Source organism: Mus musculus, chromosome 7 (assembly GCF_000001635.26).
Source record: "Mus musculus strain C57BL/6J chromosome 7, GRCm38.p6 C57BL/6J".
In the NCBI taxonomy this organism is placed as follows: domain Eukaryota; kingdom Metazoa; phylum Chordata; class Mammalia; order Rodentia; family Muridae; genus Mus; species Mus musculus.
In genome coordinates this window covers 129,911,409-129,930,939 of record NC_000073.6, presented here as the reverse complement: position 1 = coordinate 129,930,939, position 19,531 = coordinate 129,911,409, and the positions used below count along the sequence as shown (strand labels likewise).

The 19,531-nt window shown below is 44.6% G+C and overlaps 1 non-coding gene across 2 annotated transcripts; it reads left to right on the top strand.

Annotated features, from left to right (window-relative positions):
• Positions 1–6,214: 6,214 nt before the first annotated feature.
• On the top strand, positions 6,215–13,223 carry 1700102J08Rik. Of its 2 annotated transcripts, XR_869980.2 has the most exons (4): positions 6,215–6,673; positions 10,652–10,815; positions 11,695–13,022; positions 13,084–13,223. It is a non-coding gene; the product is annotated as an RIKEN cDNA 1700102J08 gene (transcript). The 2 variants fall into 2 exon arrangements; XR_869979.3 differs by having other exon boundaries at positions 6,216–6,673; positions 11,695–13,223.
• Positions 13,224–19,531: the final 6,308 nt, after the last annotated feature.

The window sequence follows — 19,531 nt, the reverse complement described above, 5'->3', positions numbered from 1 at the left end:
CAGGCCCTCCGCCCAAGGCATTGCATCACTCATATTTCATGAGTGATATTTCACATAACATTGTTCTGCCTCAGTTAACCTATTCTAGCTAATCCTTCATGGGCAATGCCCAACTGTCTCTTCAATGACTAGACACTGTCAAGTTGACAATCCAGGTTAACCATCACATTATCATACACTTGAGGATACAGTACCGGGACTTCACAGATGGATCCCCTGATGATAAAGGTGTAGAGGCCAGGGGCTAGCAAGAGGAACTTTTAGTGAGGGAGACATGTTAACAGCCACCAAGCCTGTGTGACATCTTCTATGTCAGGCTTGCTTTAATTCTCTATGTTAAGGAAGGTGATCCATAGCATGAACTGTGGCTAAGATGTCAGTGGGTGTCCTTGTGCCATTTTGCAGTGAACACTCTCAGTAGCTCTCTTGGTGGCTAGATGCATGACTGTATTACTTCCATGAAGAAGAGTGACACAAGGTTTTACCTCCAGGATAAACTTTCTATTTTAAAAGCCCTTTGTCTCATTAGTAGATAGCTCCATAAACACAGAGGAGCTACAAAGGACACCCTCACCACATTTTCATATCTAATATCATGTTAAATGTGGGCAAGCCTAATGCCCCATGCAACCACTTAGTTTAACATTATTAAACATCTGTGATTCACTGAGCTCTGGCCTAGGTGCTGAGATTACAAGAACCATAGCTGGTGTTCAATTAATAGTTGACAGCTGGGACAATAAGTCTACACTTGTCAAGGAGGAGACAAAGGGGACCCATGATCCATGAAAAATGTCAGGTTTTCCTTTTTGGCATAATTTCTTCTTTCCTAAAGTAGTGGAAGAAAATGAGATTAGTCTTTGAGCCCTGAGATTTTTAAAGAAATCAACAACATGGAAGCCTGATTGGATCTTTACAACATGTTTAGATTTACATTGTGTGTGTATTTTGCCTGCACGCATGCCTGGTTCCTAACAGAGACCAGAAGACGGTATCAGATCCTCTTGGACTAGATTCACAGATGGTTGCTAATCACCATGTGGGGTCTGGGAATTGAACCTGGGTCTTCTAGAAGAGCAGCCAGTGCTCTTAACCACTAAACCATCTTTCCAGCCCCCGTAACTGAATCTTCTTAGCTACAAGTCTTATTCATGTGTAGGGTGAAATATTGCTTCTTCCCAAGGCATAGAATCTTCAATGGGTTAAGACTTGGGACCTTAAGAGTTGTGTAACCCTGAGCATAAGTTGTAATGGCCTTGAATTTGCCTAGGTGGATGTGTGGTTAAGTATGTAGATCAGCCAAACACATCCTTCCAATTTAGATATTTTTCAATTAAAGTTTTCTGAATTTATCTCTAACAATTTGAAGTACACTTATGTGCCTGCTTTTACTTTTTTTCTGTCTGGTTCATACTGGTTTACTTTGAGCACCGTGTGGCATGGTGAATGAGCTTACACATGGACGTAAGAACCCACTTGCACCTGGAGTTTTTCTGACTCTTGCCCTCTTTCCCCTGGATTTCAGTAACTTGGGATGTTGCATAGTAAGTTTTTGTTTCAGAGTTAACTACTTAAAGATGGCAATCCCAGCTTATACCAGACTCTAAGCTCTTTCCAGCCAGGGACCACATCTGAAACTTCTCTTGAAGCCAACCTCTCAAGCTAGGATGAAGGAACTCGTTGGTTGAGATAGGAGTTTGGAGACAAGGGCGATGGCACAGCTGGGAGAGTGTTTGCAAGCATAAGGAGTGGAATTCAACTCTCAAAATACATGGAAAATAAGTCAAGTGTGGTGGCACACACTCTTGTAACCCCAGTGCTGGGTGCTTGGAGACAGGCAAATCTCTGGGTGTTTCTGGCTGGCCAGGCTAGCCTGGTTGGTAACTTTCAGGCCAGAGAAAGAATCTGTCTTTAAAAACAATGAGTGGATGGCACCGGCGGTGCATAGCAGCTGGGGTTGTCCTCTGGCCTTTACATGATGCCCTCATAAGAGCACATCCAGGCACACACACCCACATTCATGCACACACACACACACACACACACACACACACACACACACACACTAGAAGGTAGGCCCAAATTCAGGAAGGACCCTCTTCCACCTATCCAGTTCCCAGTAATAGCAGAGTCATGTATCTCAGGAAGAGAAAGACATGTCTTATTTCCAAAACACAACTCAGAAACCGTGAGGTTGCTTAGTTTCTAGGCAGTGACACTTGGTACTATTTCTAATGCAGTTGTGTGCAATTGTCATTACATCATTGGCTATGTGAGTGGCTCCCACTTTATACCCATGTGAAGTACATTGTGGACTCAGGTGTGTGTGTGTGTGTGTGTGTGTGTGTGCTTTGTGAAAAAAAAACCCTCAAAGAGATAGAGAATTAAAGTGATGGCACTTGCTCTCCATCCTTGAAGGATGAAAGCGATGACACTGGGCTTGCTGGGTAGGCACAGTTGGAGGCAGGATTGCAGACAGACCTGTGTAGCCTAGTTCTGCCTGCTTTTCCCTTGAAGCTCTGTGAAATGAGTCTGGATCATTGTGATCAAAATGAAGGAGATGTGTTTGTTATTGAAGATCTCTGGGATTATTTGGCTCTCACTTTCTGTATTCAGTGTGAGACAGTGCTGACATTGTCTCCAAGGAAGCACTAAGCTCAAACACTGTTTGCAATAGATGTGCTGGCCAGAAGGCACAGCAGTTCCTAATAGCTGGATTGTCAGAAAACTGGCAAGGTCAGAATGTGGTCTGGGGGTCTCATGGATCCCACTCCCTAAAGAGACACTCAATGGAACAAGAGCCAGCATGGAGAAAAACCCTGGCTGTCTCTCAGGCAAGCTAACTCAGGCTTGGAGGAGCCCAGACAACTGTCACAATGGCTCCAGGGGTATTTTAATTTTTTAAAACTGGTTTTAGACTTTCTGAAACGTTGCTAAATTGTACAGAATTTTGACATATCCCTCATCTACTGTCTCCTGAAGTTAGCAAATTATATACATACTGTATAATGGTTAGAAGAGGACAGTAAGTGTTCATTGGCAAAGTGTAAATTCATATCCAGTTCTGCTAGTTTTTCATAGAAGGAGTAAACATTGCCCTTAGTTATTTTCCCTGAATGTTTGTCAAATTGTAACAGTCCCTCCCCTCCCCTTTCCTTCCCTTCCCCTCTCCTTCTTTCCTTTCCCCTCCTCCCTCCCTTTCTCCTATCTTCCTTCCTCTCTTCTTCTCACCCCTCCCTCCCCTTCCTTTCAGAGTTGTCTTCCTCTTGCCTCTGCCTCCAGAGAGCTGGGGTTAGAAGTGTGCACCATCATACCTGGTGATCTTGGTAATTTTGAAAATCACCAGTCAGCTGTTTTCAAGACAGTCTTTAGGCTCATCTGATAGCTTCTTATGGTGCAGTAGGGCGACACACATTTGCCAAGAATACTACAGAAACAGTTCTGTGTACCTCTCTGGGTTGCTGGTGCCTGTTATACATGAACTCGACCTTGACCTGATGGCTAAAATGTCTGCCAGTTTTCTCTGCTGTGGAGGTACTGTTCTTTCTCTTGGAGTCAGTAGATGTTTAGGGAGATAACGTGATACTAAGCAAATTCTGTTTCTCTTCTAGGGTTCTGCTATAATTTTAGCACCTACAAGGGGAGATCTGCAAAAAGTATTACTGTAGACACTGCCCATTCTTAGCACGAGTTTCCTGGTTCCCCCTCCCTCCCTACATTTTTTTCCTAATGAAATTCCCAGGAAGATCTAATAACAAGCATACTTATGAACATCAGAAAGGCAATGTGAACCCAAGGATAGTTATTTTATTGGATGAGTTATAGTCCAGTATTGTCATCACTTATTTTGTGCCTCAAGTTGCTCCTATGTTAGCTTCTAGGAGCTCCTGTGGTCTGGGTGTCCTGCTTCTTAAACAGTCTTACCATTTAAAAAAATAATCTTAAAATTTGTCATTATATAGAATTACATTATTTCTCCCTTCCTCTCTCCAATCCCTCTCTCCCCAACTCCCTCTCAAATACATGGCCACTTTTTCTTTAATTAGTATTTACACACACACACATATGTATATGTATATGTATATGTATATGTATATGTATACATACACACACAAGCACATATATTCATAAACATATAAGCAGAGCCTTCTTGGCCCGTGTGTATGTATGTGTATGCCTTTGGTGATCACCACTTGAAATTGGATAACCAATTAGGGGACTCATCCCTGGAGCTGAGCAATGCTCCCACTCTCAGCAGGCATTTGCTGTCTGGAGCCTCTGTCCAGGGATGGGCCCCCTGAGACTTCCCTCTTCCATGATAGCTTGGCTATTAATGTCGTCATATTTGAGTCTTATTTAGGCAGTGATGTTGTGGTGGGCATGACTTACCTGTCATTTTTTTTTTTTTTTACAAGACACAATTGTTCAGCAGACTTTCTGTTTCTTGGCTCTTACAGATTTTCTGACCTCTCTCCTGAGATGGTTCCCTAAGCCTCAGATACAGCAAGAGTTGTGATGGACCAGTGGGCTCCTGCAATCAGTTCCTCTCTGTATTTCGTCCAGCAGTGGCTTTCTGTGGCTGTTTCCATCTGCTGCAAAGAGAAGGTTCTTTGATGAGGAATGGGAGCTGCATTTATCATTGGGTGTAAAGATAAGTATTTAGGACGCAGATAGGTGTTATACTGGTCTACTGTCAGATGTGGGTCCTCCTCTAATCCCCATTACCTCACCACCTGTGAGTAATTGGCTGGGGTTCTAGTACCAGGCATGATTCTCCTTTTGAGCAGGCCTTACATCCAAACAGCCATTGGTTACTATCAGGTTCCGAGGGCCTCTGTCACACCTTTTTCTCTTCCCTTGGCAGGCTGGTCGCTGTTATGGTTTAGAGGCACGACAGTCGTGCAGAACTGTTGGCTACCTCCCTCCGTTGCCGCTTGCATAACACCTTCTGGTACTGTGAAAGCCAGTCCTCAGAGAGGAGGTTTTTGATGAGATCGAGCTAGAACCTGCTGAGTTCTGTGTCCCAAGTACAAGGTGTCTTCAGCAATACTTGCTTATCTTCAATCCCTGGGTGGCAACCAAGGACAATTACAATAGCTCATATTTGTTTTGGGAGTCATTTGGATGTCTCTGACCAAAAACTCAAAAGGAGAAATCTTAAGTTTGCTGCTGAAATGGTTGTCAAATGGTCTCTTCATTTAAGATTCTCTCTCTCTCTCTCTCTCTCTCTCTCTCTCTCTCTCTCTCTCTCTCTCCCACACACACACACACACACACACTTCAATGCACTGTGTGTAATTTTAGGTAAATATAAGGAATACTTCTGAGAAAACTCTGATTTTCTGTAGCCACAAAATGTTCTTGGCTTTTAAATGGTAATTATGGAATACCAGTTATCATACCTTAAGTTTCAGATCCAGTTTAGTTAGAAACCAGTGAACCCACATGAGGCTGGAAGGCCTTTTGTATGGCACCTGTATGCTATTATGAAGTATATCAAAAGATAACAATGTCCTTAAGACCATGTACCTACGTGTGAAGATTGGAGATATTTCTTAATACAGATGACAAGCCATGTCCTGGGACGATCCGAGGGAGCAATCAAGTGCCCAATGAGAGGACCTTTCTACCAGCCACAGCTTGTGTCCTCACCCAGGACTCCCTGTGACTTCTTACAGTGAACAAATTAGACACCATCTAGGCTTACAGATTCACTGCATGGATCAAATGAGCCTTGTTTGAAAATGCTTTCAAGTCTATGCATTATACAACCTGTGAAATGTTAGCGTTATGGCTTCTATAAACACTTGTTCATCAGACTGAGGCTCGCTTTAGAATGGGCCTGGCAGCCCATCCCATTTAATACCTATGTTTTGCAGGAAGTGAGGCAGACATGTTGTAGACATGTTGCTTAATGTGCCCACAGCATCAAGGGAAGTAGACCTGGCTAGATTCAATGTCCTCTAACTCCTGCAGAGGTGCTCCATTCATTACAGCAGCCACTGTTTAAGCAACGTTTTAATCACTAAGTCCGGGAACAATAGTATTATTAGAGAAAAATAATAACCTACTCTTAAAATAGAATTTAGGTAGATAAGAGTGGTGTAAAGTCAATTTTCCTTTCAGAAAATGCTGTTACTCTAAGCTTCTGTGTGTGCATTTGTATGTACATGCATGTGTGTGTGTGTTGGTCAGAGGTCAACCTCAGAAGTTATCCCCCAGGCTCTATCCACTTTGAGGGGTTTGTTTCTTTAACATATTTTAAACCTTTATTATTATTTTTTTTATGTGTATAAGTGTTTTGCCAGCCTGAATGTCTATGTACCACATGCACATGTTGGCAGTGCCAACAGAAGCCAGAAGAGGGAGTCATGCGCTCTGGGACTGGAATTGTAGCCAGATGCAAGTCATTATGTGGATACTGAGAATGAAACCCTGGTCATCTGGAAGAACAGCCAGTGCTCTTAACTGCTGGGCCATCTCTCCCTGATTTTGACACAGGGTCTTTTGCTGGCCTGGAGCTCACCAAAGAAGGCTAAGCTAACTGGCCAGAAAGCCCCAGGGATCCTCTTGGGTCTGCCTCCCCAGTGCTGAGTGCAGACCTGAACCACCACAGCTGGCTTTTTATGTGGCTTGTGGGAGACTGAAGTCAGGTCCTCGTGTTTCCCCTGTGGTAAGTAGTTGACCCACTGGGCCCTTTCTGCAGTCTCTACTCTAAGCTTTTTGTGTGTTCATTTTTACCCTTATTCTTGGGTTACTAATTAAAGCAGAGCTAATTCATTTCTGTAAGAAACAGCGCACGATAAGGTATCTCTGTTCCCAGAAAGTCGCTCTCTGAACCTGGTTCTTGGAAGTCATTCCATGTCTGTTCCTGATGATGGGGACACCCACACATGCAGTAATGCTAGACTGGTGCCAAACGTCTGGATATTTGGAGATGACAGAGACTTGCCTTCCACGCCTTCCTTTTCTCTTGCAGATGTTTGAAATCATGGATACAAAGTCTCTGTGTCCAGAGTCTCATGGGAGAAAGGTTTTATTCAAGACAAGACATGAGCATTTTCATATTACTAAGTTCTAGGCCTCCCCATATCTGAGCTGGAGGATTTATTGGAAAAGACAGGGGCTTCCAGAAGTGCATGGGCTGGGGACATGGCCCAGTTGGGAAAGGGCTCGTCATACAATCACAAGGACCAGAGCTCAGATCCTGAGCACCCAGGCAGTAAGCCAGGTGTAGTGGCATGTACCCATAAGCCTCATGTTTGGGAAGCAAAATTGGGAAGGTCCCTGAGGCTTGTTGGCCAGCCCCTTAGCCTTCTTGGTAAGATCCAGGGCAATGAGAGACACACACATGGTGCTCGAGAAGGAGCTGAGAGTTGTGCATCTTGATCTGACTGCATCCAGGAGAGACTATCTCCTAGGCAGCTAGGAGGAGGGTCTCATTGCCCACCCCCATAATGACACACTTCCTCCAACAAAGCCACATGTTCTCTAACAAGGCCATACCTCCCAATAGTGCCATTCCTTGGGCCAAACCTATTCAAACCACCACACACACACACACACATACACACACCACATACACTTATGAAAAAAAAAAGCAGTGTGCACTTCACAGGGTCCTGATTCCCAACTCTTTCTGCTGAGTCTGCTGAGGCACCTATCATAAATCTGTGTTCAGAACTCTCCTCACTATTGGTCAGTTGCCTTCTCAGGGCCTGTAGTGCTATAGGGGGTGGGGTGGAGATGGATAGAGCAGTTGTGACATCCACTTTGCCCTCTGCATGCAGAAACTAGCAAATGACAGAGCCTTTCCCATTTTGGCTTCTCATCTTTGCTCACAGTAAATGATATCCCTGAGCTGGTCTCTAGGAGTCTATAATCAAGCAACCAATTTGTATAGCAAACTGGAATAGACTTACTGCTCTTCAGTTACAAGAGTCTTGACTCATGCCAGCTCCCGTTCTCAGTGACCGTCCATTTTTGCCTGTCTAAAACACAGCTCTGGGTTTGGCCTTAAAGGTGACCAATAAATGCATCTTGAATAAGCAAGAGCCCAGGGAACAAATGAACTGTTTTTCTTCTGTTCAAGTATGAGTCTGTAGGCTTCAACTTTTTTGTTTCAATGGCGATTTATCAAAGTACTGGAGACAAGTTGGGGATGGAGAGTCTATTTTTGAATTATCAAACAGGCAGGGGTATTACTCAAAGGAATTTTAAAAAAAGAGACAGGCCAAGCAAGGATCTGAATAATTCACCAAGTGGATAATTAGCCTGGATGGTTATCGCTAGCAGAAATTGCACAGCTCAGGATCCTTTTGTCCAGCCAATAGCCATGATCTGTCTCATTTCATTACATCAGATTTTTAATGAGAAGGGAGAGGCCCTCATTTGTTAAGAGCCTTCCTGTGTCTCTGACACTCTGCTGGGCAGTGAGGCCAGCTTTGTGGGCACCAGACGTGAGTCCTCCAAGACTCTGTGCTGAGGAGGCCCCGAGCTGACGTCAGTGTTCCACTGTCATCACGTGAAATGCTTCAGAACTTTGAAACAAGGGTCTTCATTTATGCTTTTTTATATGGCCGTGAGAGTTTGCTAAACCAACACTGCTGGCCAGTTTGTGTTCTCCCTCTATTAAGTCCTCGAATGAGGGCAAGTACATCAGAGAATTACCCGCCTCTCTCCAGAAGGAGAACCTGGTTGACTGGTCAGCCTAGGGTCACATCAGAGAACCTGGAGCTGGGCTCATGTCTGTTTGCTTGGAAAGCCTCTGGCTCTCCTTCCCTGCCTGAAACAGGCACAGGACGCAGGCCTGGGTAGGAAACCTTTCAAGTCTGCTCTTCATTTATTGGGTCAGTAGTTGGTGAAGAGGGATCCGTGGGGTTTTGCCCAACACTTTGCATGCGTTTATTCATTCAACAATAGACCTTTATCAAGCTCCTGCTCAGCCTCAAGTCTGGTTTGAGGCTCTAGACAAGGAGTAAGGACAGCAAGATTTTGGCATTCATAGAGGTCACTGTTGAGTGTGTGTGTGTGTGTGTGTGTGTGTGTGTGTGTCTGTCTGTCTGTGTATGCATTGTTAGAAAACAAGAATTGATGATAAGTTATCCAACAAACTGGATGATTTAGGGTGTTATAAGTAGAATACAAGAAATATATAAAGTGCCCATTTGATCTGGGTCAGCAAAATATTCTTCTCTCCAAAGAAGCCGCTGGGGCCAGAAGAATTCAGCCACAGGGAAAGCACAGTCAGCAGCATCCTTAGGGGAGGAGCATGGATGAAGGCAAAACTCCAGGGGCTGCAAACAATCGAGCCGGTAGCACAGATCCTCAGTTCGCTCTTGGAAGCTCCGACTCATCTACGTTTTACAGATGAGAAAACTGAGACGTGAGAAGAAAAGAAACCCGGCAGAGTTTCAGCTGGTGGGGGACGGGGGTGGTGGGTGGTGGCTTTGTTGGAGGAAGTGTGTTAAACTCTATTTCTGGGGCTAATGTTACTCCACCCTGGCCTCCTTGGCATCACAATCTGATGAAGAAATTTGGTTTAGATTTCGATTGATTCCAAATTGAGACATCCCTGATCGTATAAACACACACTGCCAGTTCTTGTTATGGTTTCCATCCTGAGTTTTCTTTCCCCTTCCCCTCCCTAGTACAATTTGTATTCTATGGAGCTCACGGGTCCTAGCAGAAGCCGATGGTTTGCCTTGCGGATGGGCATTAGCACCAAGTGAAGGTGTTTCAGGCAGAATGGTGTTCTATCTCCCCTAATGAGAGGCTCTTCGCTTTGAATTTGAGAGGCTCAGCATCCCAGGAGACAAGAAGTGTTTCCTCATCTGGATGGCCAGAGTCAGCTTTGTACTAGCTGCCTCTGTTGGGGTGCTCATAGAATCCAGCTTTGAGGGGCTTGCAAGGATACATCCCATCTAGGCCATTGCCTTAGAAAGGTCCTTTCCTAGGCATGCAATGGGTAAGGAAGCTGATGGAAGACTGTAGATGGGACAATCCCATGTCTGTGTTTTAGGATTCCCCAAGTGCCATCTTGCTCTGGGTCTTGGGGGAAAAGGAAACCTTTGCATTATTCATTGCTCTGTCTGAAATGATTTGGCCCATATTTTAAAACTGGAAATAATAACTGTTATCATTACAAATATAGAAATTTAAATAAAAGAAACATTGAGCTACAGTCTTGGTGACTGTTGTCATCAAGACAATAAGGGGAGTCAATGTGCATTTACTTCTATTGCAGTTAAATACATAAAAATGGGCGTCAGTGCTTATTTCTAGCTGTGGATTTCAATGCATTATAGTTAACTTCTGGGCCCGGTCATTGCTTTATTATTCTTGGCTATTAGATTTATTAAGTGAAGCTTGAATAAATGTGATTTTTTAAAAAAAAGTCAGCTCTAAAGCTCCAGATATTGAAAAGCTAGACTGAATTTCTTCACAGAAGAATGCTGACTTTCAAGAGCTTCAGCAAACTCACTGTCTGTGATATTTCACACTCCGATGCAGCATAAACAGCGGTAGTTCCACCCTCTTGCTTCTGACTTTTGAGATAGCAAAGGTTGAAGACTAAACTATGCCTACCAGGAAGCAGTTGGTCTCTTCTGGCTTTCTCCTGGGTGAATATTAATTGGAATGTTCTTTGCAGAGTATTGAATGTGACTGCAGATCTGAGGTTCAGCTGGGAAGAGAGAGTGGTGTTCAGAACAGCCTCAGCTTGACTGATTCATCAACGTTCAGTCTGTGGCCCTCCCTCGAAGTGAGGGGACACTGTGAAGTTGTACTATCTCAGCCTTTGCTCTATTGAGACAGGTGAATGTGGGCTTGGGGACTGGGTGGTGTGTGTGTGTGTGTGTGTGTGTGTGTGTGTGTGTTTGTGTAGTATTAGTAGTTCTATTAGTGTAATTCCTCCACTGTGACATAAACATGATTATTATCAGAGAGTTTGCTTTGCATGTAGATATCTGGTCTATGCCAAAAGGAGATTACATAAACCTTATTTCTTAGTGAAAGTACCTGGCGCCAGTATCTCTGTGACTTCAGTCAATTAAAGAGTGATGTCCCCCGGCTGACCACTGTCTTGTTATTTTCTCCCCTCCCTACCTCATTTGGCTCTTCTCTAGCCTTAAGAACCTTTCTTTTATTTCATCTTATGTGCTGAGCTGTGGACTCACTCTTACTTTTTTCCATGGCGACAGTCATGAGAACCACTTCCAAGTACCCACCCCCCCCCCCTGAACTATGTTCAGGGTAATCGGGCTCTTTGTGGCTATAGTTCCAGGCTCACACCAGACAACTCCCCTGCTCGAGGTCCTTTATTGTTTCTATTTGTGAGAAATTCCTACTTGCTGGTTTTCTGTAAGATTAGGCTCCTCGACCTCAGTATCAACCCACAGCCTGGCTATTATAAACCAAAGGAAATCTGAGATGTGTCACTGGCTCTTCGCTGGCCTGAGGGAGTGCGCACAGGGGCTCTGGACTCAGCCCCTGTCAGAACCTGGAAAGTTCTGCTGAGCTGGCCCAATTAGCCTCTTCATGGAGCAAGGTGCCAACAACCACAGATTGGGTTAAAAGTAATTTCCCTGCGAGATTCTTGAGTTGCCTTCTTCTGTTTCCCAGATAAATGAGGGAAGACTTGTAATAAAAAGTGGCTGTTATTTTCACAAGCACACCTGCTCTCTCATCACACAGGCTCCAGAAATGCTGTGCTCAGCCTCCTCGGTCAGATTGCAGATGCCACGCACGCACGGGCTTTGGGGTCCTGATGAGATGTCTCCGTTCACTCTCTTCGTGGAGTTCACGTCTGAGTTACACCCACAGCAATGCTTTCCCATGGGTCCTGGTGTTTCTGGAAGAGGCCTGGTCCCACCACATGGCATCAGATAAAGGTCACTGCCTCTTGCTGTCCAAGTGCTGACGGTACCCGCATGCTTTCTGCTCCAGAGAGAACAGTTTGTTCGGATTAAATCACATTCCCTTGGGCCTCCACGTAGGTAGGCCATGGAGGAGGGGAGAGCAGCAGAGGGTCCATGGCTCTGGGTCAGTGGATGGTATCTTTTATTTGCCATGCTTGGCAGGCACCCTTGGGTAGCTACAGGAGCATAGATGTATTTGGTAATTGCAGGAAGAGCTGAAGCAATCTGTTATCGGCTTCAGCATCGCTGAGTGCACCATGTGCCTAGAGTGGCCATCTTGAATTGATTGTTCTGGCTCTCCAAGTCAGCAGCGAACTCTGTGCCAATCGCCTATGCCAGCAGATGGCTCCAAATGAGGTCATTGTTTTGACAGTTTCACAAAAGAGCCCCAAACAGACTGAAACAAGCCTCACACATGTTGGATCGCCCTGAACAGTTACGAGATAAAAAATGAACTTGGACCAAACCTTTGGGAACCTTTGGGAAAAGTAAAACACTCCGGAGGGTCCTTCATGGAGGGTCCTTCATTGACTGCTCACATCTGTGACTGTCCCTGGGGCAAGCTGGGACAGATTTGCCTCACCCCCTCTGTTCGCCTCCTGTCTCCCCTCTGCCCTGGGTGTTGGAACTGCCTGGGTGGCAGTGATTATCTCATTAGGGAGAAGACAATTATTTCAAACCTTGGTGATTACAAGCTCCATGTAGAAGCATCTTGGCAGTCTGGGGGCTGATGTTCTTGGAATAATCTCTGTCTTTTACCAACTCCCAAAGTATATGTGTAGTAAGTCACATAGCCTCAAAGAAGCATTGGCAATTCATAGAATTAGACTGTCCTCCGGGACCTCTTATCATTGGGTTGGGAAATTAAACAGGCTTTGTGTCTTGGCTTCCAGAGTATGCACTGCCACATAGCATGATCCCTTGATGGGAACTCTAGGGTCTCAAACACTACTCTCCTTTAGCTGAGGTTCTCAAGCTCAGTATAAAACAGGAAGTTATTTTCTGCTCCTTGTTTCCAATGTGGTCTCCCATCAGTGCTGGGCTTAACAGCAGGCACATTGCCCTCCTTCTTCTCAAGGCAGCAGAGAGAGCTCTGAGGTGGAGGTATATCCTCTGATGAGATGTCTCCGTTCACTCTCTTCGTGGAGTTCACGTCTGAGTGGAGGTATATCCTCTGCCCTCACATTCTAGTTCTGGAACCTCATGAAAGTGTTCTCCAAGCTTCACATCATATTAGTTCCCTAACAGAACCACAAAGTGATTGGCATGTGCACATGTGCAAGCACACACACACACATAAGTACACACACATACATATACACATATATACACATCTACACAAATGCATGTACAATATACACATCTACACAAATGCATGTACAGACACACACACACAGACACACAAGAATTGTGGAAAAGGATTTTCCCGTGGCTTAGGAGGCTGGAAGTCTGATGTCAGAGTTTCACTAGTTCTGGTTTTCCCCTGAAGGCTGACTGGCAGTTCTGTTCCAGGACCCTGTCCTTGTGTTTGCTGCTTGCTGCTGATCATGGTATTACTGAATTATAGCATCACCTCCAAACTCTGCTTCTGTCTTCCTTAGGGTTTAGGTTAGGCCCCACCCCACTCAGTGATGACCTCATCTTACTAATTATACCTGTAAAGACCCTATTCTAAAATAAAGCCACATTCACATATACCACATGTCAAGACGTGAACATATCTTCTTTTTAAAATATATTTTTCATTTTTTGATATTATAACGTAATTACATCATTTCTTCTCCTTCCCATTCTTCCTTCCAACCCTATCCGTGCAATCCTCCCCCCTTTATTCTCCTTCAAATTCATGGCCTCTTTTTAAAAAAAATCATTGCTATATATGTACACATATAAAAATCTAAATATGCAAATGCAAGCTGCTCAGTCTATATAATGTTACTTGTTAGTTGTTTTCTGGGCTGACCATTTGGTATTGGATAAGCAATTGGCGAGCTCCTCCCCGGGGAAGACCGTCCCTCCCGCTGCCAACCTTCCTTAGTTACCTGTAGTACTCTATCTAGAGCTGAGGCCTTGTGAGCAGTCTCCCTTCTGTGTCAACATGTCCTAGTGCTGTCATTGCTTAGGCCTTGTGTAGGCAGCCATGTTGGTGGTAGTTCATGGGTGTAGCTTCTGATGTTTTCAGGGGACACAGTCCCACAGCTACCTTCTGTTCCCTTGGCTCTGACAATCATCCTACCCGCTCTTCTGCAGTGATCCCTGGGCCTTAAGCTCAGGAATTATGTTGTAGATGTATCAATTGGGAATGGACTCCGTGACTCTGAATTTTTATTGGATGTGGTTTCCTTTAACGGTCTCTGTTTCTGTTGCAAAGAGAAATTTCTGGATGAGGGGAACAGACCTTCCTAAGAGAGACATGATGAAACTCCCACAAGCCGGGTTCCCGAGTTCATCCCTTCTCCTGGACACGACTCGCCTTATGTGGGCCTTTGGCAGATCAAAGGCATCCCAGGCGTTAGTTTCTTGTCTGTGGAATGAGAACACTTTGGAGAAGCTTGGGTGTGACATGGTCTTGTGTGGCATTTCTGGATATGCTCCATCACCCACCATGTGTGGGTAGGGGAGAGGGTGTTTGTGCAGAGCTCCAAAGACAGCCTTGTTTGTGGACATAGTCTATGTGCCTTAGTGTCACCAGTAGACTAAGCTGGTGGACAGTGAGCCCCAGGGATCTGCCCATCTCTCCCGCCTCAGGGCAAGGGTTACAAACATATGTCATTCTGTCCAACTGTTTTTGCTTTTGTTTTTATATAGGTTTTGGACATAGAGCTCAGGTGTTGCTTGTAAGGCAAGCACCAACCCTGTCTCCTCCCCAGCCTACCAAGTCATCTTTATCTGTGTGGACTAAATAAAGGCCAGTCCAGGAGCGACCTGTGTTTGAAATCCAGGTGCAAGTCCTTTTACACTTTTGTTCCAGAAACCAGGCCATTTGGTGGATTGAATCTTAAGCTGAAAGTCACAAGCACTGAGTTCTCAGCACCGTTCACCGGGAGACTTACTTTAGGCATTAATGGCGTGACATTTTATGAGGTGGCACACAAATGGCTTTCATTTCACTCACTGAAATGGAGTGTTTAAAGAAAAAAAAACCCACACCTCAGCAGTCATAAAGAGAGGGGTGGAGATGCTAGCTCGAACATAATCCTCACAGGCCTCCTGGGTGATGCTCAGGGAGAAAGTGGGAACTGAGAGTTGCTCGGTGGATTAAAGCTTGTGGTGAGCGACCTAGGATCCTGAACTGAAGGTCTGCCTTCTCACTCTGTGAAGCGAGGCGTCGGAAGCTTCTGCTCCAACTTTTGCTGTGCCTGCATTTTGCTCTGCAGTTTGAGAACAGAAGTGACCTACCTAGTATCTCCTCAAATGATGTCATCTCAAGAGCTTGTTTCCATGCCATCCACCCCATCCTCAGGAGTTGTCGACTCTGGATACTTCATTAAATCTAGAAGTGACTACTCAGGGTGCATATTGGCTAAGCCTACCATGCTAGCTAGATACCAGCTATACACAAAGCAATGACTGATCTGCGAGATTGAAGGAGCTGACTGTCAAAAAGGTGATAATCAGAGTACAAGATACCCAAAGCAAGGACAGAATTGTGTCTGACAGTTAGGGCAGCCCATCCTAGGTCCAGGAAGAGCCATGGGAGATGACAAATGACTTAGGGGACAAGAGAAATGATAAACAGGGTTGTTAGAATGGAAATGTATCCCACTCAGGGAAGAGAAGTGAGCGAAAGCGCGGCCAGGCCCTCAAGCTAAGTGTTGGTGGGTCTCCATGGTGCTGGAGTGCTGCCCTGTGTGGTCCAGCGGGTGGCAGGTGGCATCTTGGGCAGTTCACGGAATGCATCTTCTTTCCATTGCTTGCTTCTTGGAGAAGAAGTTTCCCAGCAAGCTAACTGCAGATCAGATGTCAGGCTAGCCTCTGTCTTGGAGTGGTCTGCTCTGATCAGTCACAGCCTTGAAGAGCCTGGCTGGGCTCACTTTAGACAGGGACAGCCTGTGGCGGGTAGGAGGCTTCACATAATGACTCTAGCCTGCCTGGGGATGACCAGAGTGCCCTGATTTCTTGGATACACAGCTCTGGGAGCAGTTTTCTTAGAAGGAATGTGCTGGCTATGCCCTTCCTACTTTCTCACCTTATCCTTGATCTTGGCAGGGACTAAATCTTGGAACTTTCCACCAGAGGGCTTTGTCTCCTTGGCAGAATGTGGAACTACAGCCTGTCCTTGACCCTACCTGCCTCCCCCACCCCACCCCCAGTCCACTACTCCTACCCGTGGAAATCCCCTTTCCTTAGAAGAAACCTTATGGTTGGCTAAGGCTCTACTCTACCCACGGATCCTTTGTGAATCTCTCCAAAAGCTTCCTGGCAGAAATTAACATGCATACCTGCGTTTAATATTCTCTCTGTGGTTTGCAGATGATGATAATGATGATGATATCAGAAAATTGGCAAGTCTGACCAAATAGCTCCTCTGATATCACTGTAGTAAGTACACACATATTCTCTGGTTATTTCCTGTCCTGCCTTCATGCAGGGAACATCATTTCTGCCGTGCTTCAGATTTACCACTCCTGGAAGCTCTCAGCCAATAACAAAGTTGCCAGAGATGCTAACGCTGAGGAATGGGGGACTGCTCTGCAAGTGGTGTTGGGCCAGGGTGCCCAAGGTTCCCAGAGAGTGTCTTAGAACTTCCAGCAGGTTGAGACTCTACGTGCTCTCTCCATCTACAACCCCTGCTCCGGTCTTCTGCATGGGTCAGATGCAGCTGGGATGGGGTGTCTTTCAAAGAGCCTTCTGCTCTCTACCCACCCTCCTCCAGGAGTTCTCATGAACAGTAATCTCCTATGTCTGCCTCTCCCGAATCCAAAACCTGCAGTAGCACTCTCCTGTCCATAACCCCATAGGACCCTAGGATTCCTGAGTGGCTCCGTCGGGAAGCTCAGTCTTTCCATCTGCCTAGCCATCTTCTCCTTCGGCTTTTGTTCCTCTTGACACTTTCCTAGCTTTCCCTGTTATTACAGTAGACCCGGGGCCTTTCAGGGCCCTTGTCATCTTAGTTACTCTTCTCACAGCAGTGACAAAATGCCTGACCAAAATAGCATCTAACAGAAGGCATGGCTTATTTTGGCTCAATGTATGAAGGTCTGGTCCATCATATAAGGAGTAGCATGGTAGTGGACATGAAGAGGCAGGTGGTCACATTGCATCTGCAGCTAAAAGGCATGGTGGGGCAAGCCTGTGTTCAGTCAGCTTTATCCCCAAGCTGGGACCCCAGCCCACAGAATGATACCGTCAACATTCAGCAGGGAGTCTACCCTCCTCTATCAATCTAATCTAGAAACTCCCTCACAAACATGCCTGTAGGTTTTCTTCCTAGACAATTCTAGGGTCTATCATATTAACAATGCCAATGGTCACAAAAGCTCCATTCCTAGCTCCTTGCTCTTCTGACTGAGTACCCAGTCACTGCTTTCTGAAGAAATGCCTCCTAATGCCTAGTCAGCCGGTCTTTTTAGATCTTGCATCTTGTGGGAAACAATGTCTTGTTCCCTTTGCCTATAGAGACTTCTCTGTGTGGCTTCCCTGTAGCCTTGTGGCCCATGTCCTGTGGGGCTTTACTGTTCCCTAGCCAACCTCTCTGTTCTGCTCCTATGTCCTCCAGTTGTCCCTGCTGACATTGTTTCAAAAGGCAGAGATGGCTAATATTGTTTATGGCATTCCTTCATACCCAGCACAGTTGAAGACATGGCTGGCATTGGGTCAGAAGGCTCTGGTTGTACTGGGTTACAGGATGCTTTCCCTTTGTCCCCAGCCCTGCTGCGGTGAGGATACTTGGACTTCAAGATGAAGTCTGTCAGCCCCCGGTGTCTGTCTATGATTTGAGGACAGAAGTTCTTAAATTTACAACCTCTTCTTGCCTGAGAAATTTTTACATGGTCCTAGGTAGACGATTCAAACATTTGCTAGTAATAAACCATAAAGAAATTCAATTGAAAACAACGCCAAGATTCACCCAGATTCAGCTCACTTAGTAAATAAAGTTCTTGTGGTTTAAGTATAAGGACCCAATTAAATCTTCAGAGTCCACAATTAAAACAAAACAAAACAAAACAAAACAAAACAAAACAAAACAAAACAAAACAAAACTGGATGTGGTTGGTGGTTTATGCTAAATCCCACACTGGAGATCCAGAGAAGTGGATCCCTGGGGCTCACTAGCCAGCGAACCTACCCTAACTAGAGAAGCCTAGGGCAACTAGAGACCTTCAAAAACAAGCAAGAGATCCAAGGTGGACTGCATCTGAAGAACAAGTCCTGTGGTTGACCCCTGACCTCTACAAGCGTGCTCATGTACTTGCATCTCTGCACACTCACACATATCCCACACACATGAAACCAAACCAGTTGTTTGGTATACATATAATCTTGCCATTTGTAAAAAGCAATTTTTTCATGCTAATGACGTGTATGTGCTTGTTTTTACATAAAGAATTAAATATTGGCTGAACGATGCTGCAGGATATAGAGCCTCTTGAACACTTTTCAGAGTTGACTGATATTTTGATTTTATAATCGCCAGTGCTGAGCATTCTCCTTTGCATTAAATACATCGTGTAAAATGGCAGATGTGTGTTTAGGACCATTTCAGAAATTGCTGGATATTCTATCCTAATCTCTAGTCAAAATTCATCTAATTTTTGGGTGTGTGTGAAATTTAAGCCGGCAACTGAAACCGTAATTTTTAAAAGAAAATATTTTACACAAGACATTCTAAGTACATACTAATCTGATACTGCTATGCTCAAACATGTCAATTTATTGAATTTTTGTTTGTCATCATTAAATCATTGTGTTTCTTTTCTTTTTTGTTAAACAGATAAATGGTGTAATTTATTTCTAATATATATTAAATTAAAATATAACTACATAATTTCTTCCTTCTCTTTCTCCCTCCTGCCCCTTCATGTCCCCCTTTTCTAACCCCTCCCAGGTTACCCCATTCGCAATGTGCTCAATTTGATAATTTCTTTTTCCTTGATTATATATATATATGTATATATATATATATATATATATATATATATATATATGCACATTTACATTTTTGTTGTTTGTATATGGTTTGCAACAGGTGACCAATTTGTATTTGATAGCCAATCCACGGGAGAGGCTAACACTTCCTCCTTAGCAGTCACTAGTTCATTTTCTGTGGCTGGGACCCCATGAGGCTTCCCCTTCCATGTAAGCTATCAATGGTCTATCAATGGTCTACCAATGGTGTCCATTGTTTATGTAGCCATTTCGGGGGGGGAGGGGGATAAAATGACAGTTGGCAATCTTTATTAATTTATCTTTATTCAATAAATAATCTATCAAGCCATTACATTAAAGTACAGTGTGCGAATGGTGATTATAATTGGGGAAGTTTTAAAATGTTTGCTTTAAATGACTGGGCTCCCCACCCAGTAGTAGCTGATCTTCGTGGAAACTCCACTCACCCCATTTTCAACCTGGAGAACTGCACCAACATTATATGATGCTGATTTCATGTAGGC